Raw genomic sequence first — 8,224 nt, 5'->3', positions numbered from 1 at the left:
TGTTTATGCAGGCTAAGCCTCACTTCTGTTCCCCAAGCAGAGCAGACAGAAGTATGACACTATCTGGATCCTGCTCAACTGAATCACTGTGAAAATTCCTGCCAATAATTCTCATGCCTCAGAGTAACCACGTGGGTCTTTGCCCACACCCCCAAGAGTCAGAGTGGGGCTGGCTGGGCTGAGGTGAGCCAGTGACCTCCAAGAATGACTGACCACTGTATTTTCTTTATGACTTTGCACATTGTTCACCCCTGTGGCCTTCAACATGCAAAGAAAGAAAGAAAGAAAGAAAGAAAGAAAGAAAGAAAGAAAGAAAGAAAGGAAGGAAGGAAGGGAGAAAGAGGAAGGGAGGGAGGGAGGGAGGGAGGGAGGGAGGGAGGAAGAAAAGAAGGGAGGGAAGGAAGGAAGGGAGGGAGGGAGGGAGGGAGGGGAGAGGGAGGGAGGAAGGAGGGAAGGAAGGAAGGGAGGGAAGGAGGGAGGGGAGAGGGAGGGAGGGAGGAAGGAAGGAAGGAAGGAAGGAAGGAAGGAAGGAAGGAAGGAGGGAGGGAGGGAGGGGAGGGAGGGAGAGAGGGAGGGAGGGAGGGAGGAAGAAAAGAAGGGAGGGAAGGAAGGAAGGAAGGGAGAAAGAAAAGAAGGGAGGGAAGGAAGGAAGGAAGGAAGGAAGGAAGGAAGGAAGGAAGGAAGGGAGGGAGGGAGGGAGGGAGGGAGGGAGGGAGGAAGGAAGGGAGAAAGAAAAGAAGGGAGGGAAGGAAGGAAGGAAGGAAGGGAGGGAGGGAGGGAGGGAGGGAAGGAAGGAAGGAAGGAAGGAAGGAAGGAAGGAAGGAAGGAAGGAAGGAAGGAAAGAAGGGAGAAAGAAAAGAAGGGAGGGAAGGAAGGAAGGAAGGAAGGAAAGAAGGGAGAAAGAAAAGAAGGGAGGGAAGGAAGGAAGGAAGGGAGGGAGGGAGGGAGGGAAGGAAGGAAGGAAGGAAGGAAGGAAGGAAAGAAGGGAGGGAAGGAAGGAAGGAAGGAAGGAAGGAAGGAAGGAAGAAAGGAAGGAAGGAAGGAAGAAAAGAAGGGAGGGAAGGAAGAAAAGAAGGGAGGGAAGGAAGAAAAGAAGGGAGGGAAGGAAGGAAGGAAGGAAGGAAGGAAGGAAGGAAGGAAGGAAGGAAGAAAAGAAGGGAGGAAGAAAAGAAGGGAGGGAAGGAAGGAAGGAAGGAAGGAAAGAAGGGAGGAAGAAAAGAAGGGAAGGAAGGAAGGAAGGAAGGAAGGAAGGAAGGAAGCAAGCAAGCAAGCAAGCAAGCAAGCAAGCAAGCAAGCAAGCAAGCATCTGAGTCCATCTAGCTACATAGCGTTTGCTTCTTTAAAAATGCTTTGCCTGCTTGGGCAAATCCACTCTGTTTCACTCGTCCTAGGATCAGAGCTTGCCGGTGGGTGCAGGGGTGTCCGGGGTCTTATGTTGTTTCTTATCATTAACCCGCTATGTGTGTGGTGATGCATTGCAGTAAAGCTGTTGAGAGAGTAATAACTGAAAGGGAAAGGGCGTGCGAGGCATCACTAGGGAAGGTGATTGCACTGCACCTTCATTCGAGATTGATGATGCCCGCGTGTCCTGTGCACGCCAGGGCAACTGCGGGAAGGAGCTGCCTAGCTCACACCATGGCAAACTCACGTGGGACGTTGTCTTTGTGACCGAGTGAATGCTAAGTGCTTTTTAAGTGAGCGCTAAGTGCTTTGCAAATATTGCATTTTTTTCCTCAAGCACATCTGCGTATTAGGCCCTATCGATCAGCCCATCTTCTCCATGAGGAACAGGACCTGAGGGTTCCGGGGTCTCCCTCACTTCCCAAAGACCCTGACCCATGGAGTAATTAAGGAAGACAGAATCTGATTCCAACAATTCCTCCAAAGCCTGACTCAGCCACCGTGTGATCGCCACCATTTATTTCTTATGCTAGCACACGTGTCTCTGCTAGTGTGTTCATATGTGCTGTGTATCTCCATACACACGTGTGGGCACATGTTCTCGACATGTATGTTGGGTGGTTCCATGCATGTGTGAGCACATGTGAGAACATCTATATCTGTGTTTACATGCGTTAATTTATGAGTGCGTGTGCAGCATTCTAGTGAGAATCAGGACTTTGTACAATTCTCAGAACTGAGCAAATAACGCAGTGCAAAGTACCACAGCGAACGGGCCGGTTCTGGGAAGAAACCATTCCTCGGAGAAGTGTGTTCTTGGCGTGTTGAAGTGTCACTACTTAGAGAAATCGTTCTGGAGCACCCCTTCTTGGTGTGACGTGTTCAATGAGGCAGGCACTTAGGAATTTGGACTCTAGCTTGCGTTCAATAAAAAATAAGAACTCATACACTGCATTTCTGTTGAATAAACTGTGAAGTGATCATTATTTTAGTTTTAATGTACAAATTTTAATGTGCAAATTATAAGGCACATAAAATAGCAATAAAATCCAATTTTAAAATCCAGGTAGTAAAACAAATATGGTATTAGATGAAAAACAAAACACATCAGTTTGCTACCTTTATTTACCCAAATGATGGCTGGGAATGAGTCTAGCAGATGTTTGCTTTATGTTCTGCACTTAATTAAGTAGAAATCAGCAAATAACCCTACAGGACTTTATGAAATGCTGTCATTTTAAATGATATTTTCTAAGGAAAAAATCCGATGTGTGTGTAATTTGCCATCTCCACCAGTTTTCTATTGCTAATAAGGGCAACTATGCAGTGATGTATGTTCAGTGTGGCTGAGGAGTTCACCCTGTGAATAAACTTTATTACACTGAAGCCGTGTCGTTGAAGGTTGTCAAGTCTGCAGTGACCTCACAGGTCGAGCTCCTGTCAAGTCTGCAGTGACCTCGCAGGTCGAGCTCCTGTCCAGAGAAGTCTGGGTCTCCAGTACTGACCATATAGGGTGGTTCCAACCCATACCATCACAGGGCTTCCAATCCCCAGGAGTGACTGTGTGTGGCCAGCAGTTGTGTTCTCCGATACAGACACACGTGTGGGCATACACTTAGACATGTACAGCTGCTGGCACAGATGCACATTCACACAAACACAGCCATGCATGCATAATGGCACACACACAGGTAATCACACATGCACACGTGGTGGCACATACTGAAAATATATACAGTCAGATACACAGTCACACAACCACCACATCCACACGTGATGTCACATAGATACACAGTCACACAAATAGTCTCATACACCAGCTAGCACGTATTCACACCCCCAAAACTAGAGGGAGATTCTCACCCAATCACAGCCGCGCACACACACACACACACACACACATACACATGCACACACACAACACACATGCTGGCACACGCACATTCAGTCACAGATACAGACACATATGGCCACAGCCCTACACACTCCAGTTGGAATACACATGCATGCATACAAACATAGTTACACGAGTGTGCTCAAACATATACACACACACGCACACTGAGGCATTCACACAACCACGCACACACGTGCACATAGGAACACTCATACACTTGAATGTTACCACATTATATTTGAGTAATGTGAGTGTGGAAAGCCCCCAGTGTAAGTGAGATCTGGGAGTGTCCAGCCCTGAAGCGCAGGGACTTAGACCCTTTCTGGGATCAGGATGTTGGTTCTCACCAAGTGCCCGGAGGATCCCAGCAGGCAGCGTCCAGCAGTCGCTCTCCCACTCTGCACCTCCCCATGGCATCCGAACCTTCCCACACTCATCTTCCCAGCCACCCCCGACGTCTGGGGCTCATGTCGCAACCCCCCTCAGTACAGACCAGTGACACACGTGGACAGCAGAGACAATCGTCTCATCTACGGATCTGGAAACTGAGGCCTGGAATCACACGGTCATCCCCGGGATGTGGGGTCAAAGTGGCATGGCAGAGGAAGCCACACAGAGCCCCGCATCTGCTTGACCCCGGGCAGCGTGTCCAGGATGGTCCTTGGTCGGGCCGCGAGTGGCCCACACCAGGGCCTTCCCATAGCCACATGCAAGGCCACACGGGCCGCCTTGGTGTTTGGAGCACAGGGCCTGTACAGCCGCTGCCCCCTCAGACCCTTGCACGCCAGTGACTGTTCCCGTCAGACTCCCTTCCTCAGGTGCCTTCCTGCACATGCGCCTAAGGACTCAGCAGGCTGACCACGGCCAGCAGCTGTCCACACCCTCTTGCCTCCAGTTGGCATTTTCCAAAGTGCAGACAAGCATCAGGACCCCAGGACCCAACGCGCCCAGAGAGCTCATAAGGAAGCCGGTTTCCTCCAGTACCCCCATCTGCTCGCACCGAAGCCTGGGGTCCCCCATATCCATCACGCAGCCCTGAGCCCTCGACGCCTGATAAACGTGTGAAATGAAACAAAGCAATCTCCTTTTCCTCCTGATAGTTTTATGCTGCATTAGCCATAAAAGGTGCCACGGGGCACGAGAGACGCCCAGTGGAGGGGCACTAGCCTTACCTGTGCTGGCTCAGGTATGATTCCCATTCCCAGCATCCCGTCTGGTCCTGAGCCCACCAGGGTGAGCCCTGAGCACAGAGCCAGGAGTAAGCCCTGAGCACCACTTCCTCCCCAAAGAGCAAAACCTCAGCCAGACGCCACGCATGGCCGGGTGGCCCCGTGCAGTCTGCGGCCGGCTCCGAGGGCAGGCGGGGGACAGCGGACAGTGTGTGTGGCTGGCCGTGCCTTTGTCACTCACCGCAGCTGCCAGGACAGCTCCGAGCCCGGCTGGAAGCAGGATGGCCGCCCAGAGCTGTGAGTGTCTGTGCCATGTGGTGTCTTCAACGTGATACTCTGGAGCAGGACATGAAGATCCCACTGGGCTGGGCGGCCTCGGAGTGACCCGCAAACCACACCCAGCAGGCCGCAGGACGGCCTCTCGCTGCCATCCACCATGCGGGGAGAGTGGCAGCTGGACACTGAGGCAAGAAGCAGACCCCACCCAGAGGGTCCTGCAGAGCCTGAAGTGGTGGTTAAGGCTGTGCTTGGAGTAGACGCAGGTGACCAGAATGCCATGGTGTCCACCTGGGAGTGGGAGCACACTCCACAGAGGGGAACACTCACGGGGAGCAGTAATGGGACGAGGCTCCCACACTGAGGGGCTCCCAGCCCCACCCAACCCTCTGACTCGCCACGTACAGAGAAGTAGAGCGGACATCTCGGGGGGCCGGGACAGGGGCGATCGCCAAGGCAAACCCTGGACAAGATGCCCCTCTGGATTCCATTCACTGCGATGAGCCCCAGCCCCGTCCCAAGTCCCAGATCACTCTGGCTGGGTCCCAGCCCTGCCCACCTGGGTCCCAGCTCTCTGTTCCTTGAACAGCCCCACCCACAGCTAGCATGGGGGGTCTGGCCGGTCTAGGCATGTTACTGCACTGGGTGAGCTGAGGGGCCCGTCTCAGAAGGGGCCTTCTGAGGCCATCGCCCTCAAGACTCTGCCACCCAGAGCCCCTGCCTCTCCCCCCACACTGTGAAGGGCCGTTTCAGCAAGTCCTTCCCGCAAGCTCCTGTCCAGCGACCAAGGGAAGCGCCGAGACACAGCAGACGACAAAGCAGAGCCTTTGGAGAGAAGAGCACCACACACAGACACGCCAAGGAAGCCAGTCCAAGGAGCTGGAGCAAACACGTCGGGCACAGCAGCACAGACGGCAGCGGGGGCCAGAGGGTGGGCGCCCAGGGAAGAGCCAAAGGGCCAGGCCGAGGCGGGAGCAGACTGGACAGTCGGAGGAAGAGTTGGGACGAAAGACAACATCCTCGCGCAGCAAAAGACCAAGAGAAGGAAGCACGGAAGCAAAGAGACACTCGCAGGAAGTGGGGAACCACTGAGACATACAGAAACAGGTCACGGGGGGCAAAGGGCGGGAACCAACAGGTACCTGTGGCAGGTGACCGAGAACGCCCCCCGCCCCAGCCCCGGGCCTGGCCACAGAGCCAGGATGCTCAGAAGACGCTGCAGGAGGAGCGCCAGTGAACTAACAGCCAGGCAGGCGTTTCTCTTGCCCTGGCTCTATCAGACACAGCAGAAATATTGTCCTGCATGGGAGGACCCGCCCCTCACACTGGGCAGCTGAGGGTCTAAGGGGCGCAGGCATGAGGGGGTGCAGTGTCGGCAGCTGCCCCACTCCAAACAGTGCATGGTGAGGATGAAGTCGGGTCACAGCAAGGGAGTCTGCCCCTTCAGCACCCACCCATCATCCTACAGTCAGTTCATCTTTTTTTTTTAGCTTTTTGGGTCATACCCGATGATGCTCAGGGGTTCCTCCTGGCTCTGTACTCAAGAATTAATCCTTGCGGTTCCTGGGGGACCCTATGGGATGCCGGGAATTGAACCCAGATCAGCCATATGCAAGGCAAACACCCTACCCGCTGTGCTATCGTTCCAGCCCCCAGTCCGTTCATCTTTTTACAACCGTACATCTCAGTGAAAGCAGGCAGTACTTCTTCTCTCGTTCTGGCTTCCTCCGGGCAATGCGTGTTGCTCACACAGCCCTCCAGCCTCCTCTCCCTCACAGACGCCGGGTCTCCTTGATTCTGAGGGGGCAGAATGTTGGGTTTCATATCCGTCTGCCGCATGGCTCTCCATTCACTGGCTGTGGACACTCACTGGTCTATGTCTCGGCTATCATGAGGTACTGACCACAGGAAGAGGGCATCTTTCCAGGACTGTGATTCAGGCTCCCTGGAGGGCAGACCCCAGCGGGGTCGCTGCCTCGGCTGAGGTCTGTTTTGAATTACTCAGAGAAACTCTAAGTTTTCCATGGACTTCCCCTACTGACACTCTCCACTGGGTACGAGGACGCCTGGCCCCTCATTCTTCAGAACTTGTCATCATCTGTTTCATTTTCCAAATAAAAAGCTAATACTGGTGAAACGATGCCCAGTGGAGGTTTTGATTCACACTTACTCCAGGATAAATTACACTGAACAGACTTCAGACATACTGCAGACACTGGAATGTCTTGTTTCGAAAAATATGCAATTCCTTTGCCTATATTAAATTAAGTTATAATTATTTTTTTACTATATTGCATGTCATTATTATGTCAGTTCCTTGTGTATTTATATATTAACTCACTGTTTGATATACTACAAAGGTTTCCTTCGTTTTCAGTGACAGTGAGTTTGGTATGAGATTGTTCCCCTACTTCAAACTACTTCTCGTAGCTGTCTAGTTTTCTGCTGAAGGAACTCTCCTCTTCCCGGGAGTGTGGTGTGTTGCTTTGGTTGAGGATTGCCGAACGGGAGCTGGGGGGAGGGCGGCAGGCACTTGCCTCCGTGCGCCTGACCCAGGCTCAGCTCTGGCCCCGTCTGGTTCCCGTCTGATCACCAGCCTGCCGGGAGTGATTCTTGCGTGCAGAGCCCAAAGTCAGTCCCAGGAACTGCTGGGCATGACCCCCAAGCCAAAAGAGAAATGCTGTACACTCATACACATATATATGGATTATGTGGGGGCTCTTTGTTCTAATCCACGGCTATAAATATTGTTTGTTTGCAATCGTGTTCTAATTCACACACATCAACATTTGAAGTCAGGGGCTGTGGTGCCCGGCTTGGCCCTGTCCCTCCCCCTTCCTCTCTCCCGGGAACGCAGCCCACAGCCCAGCACCCAGCACTGCCCCTCTGTTCTTACCCCCCCACCCCCACAAGCGGCAGCTGGGTCATGCGTGAAGCTTCCCCTTTACAAGTTCCCCCCAACCCTAGCGGCCGACCAGACCCCCCGCCCCGGTCCCCTCACCCACCTCTGAATCCAGGTGAAGCGCCTCCCTGCGTGGCACCCAGTCTGCGTTGCCCAGACTGCACGGGGGCTGGTTAACCCACCAGAGCTTCTGCGAGCGGAGTAGAACGTCTGGGGTCCTGGGAGAGGAGGTCACAAGCGTCTTCTCTGTTCCCAGGAGCTGCTCTTGGCCTGAAGGATGCTCTCACGGTGCCCCAGTGCTGCATCCCGTGAGGCCAGAGGGCGACTGGCAAGAAGCACCTGAGCCTCTGCCCCAGCCTCCCGCCCGCCCCTCTCCCCTTCCCTCTGCCTCCCGGGCTGCTGCTTCTCTGTGAGACTCATGCTCAGTCGCCCTGCAGGCTCTCCATGGGCCTCAGCAAAGGCGACTACCCCTGTTGACGCTATTATCATAGTCCAAGAGACGATGGTCGGAAAACAGAACTTGGGATCACATAACTCATCAAGGGTTTGAGCTCTGAACCTCAGTCTTTCCTGTGCCCA

This window comes from Sorex fumeus, unplaced genomic scaffold (assembly GCF_029834395.1).
Source record: "Sorex fumeus unplaced genomic scaffold, SorFum_2.1 ptg000072l, whole genome shotgun sequence".
Lineage (NCBI taxonomy): Eukaryota > Metazoa > Chordata > Mammalia > Eulipotyphla > Soricidae > Sorex > Sorex fumeus.
Note: the sequence above shows the minus strand (reverse complement) of the source record.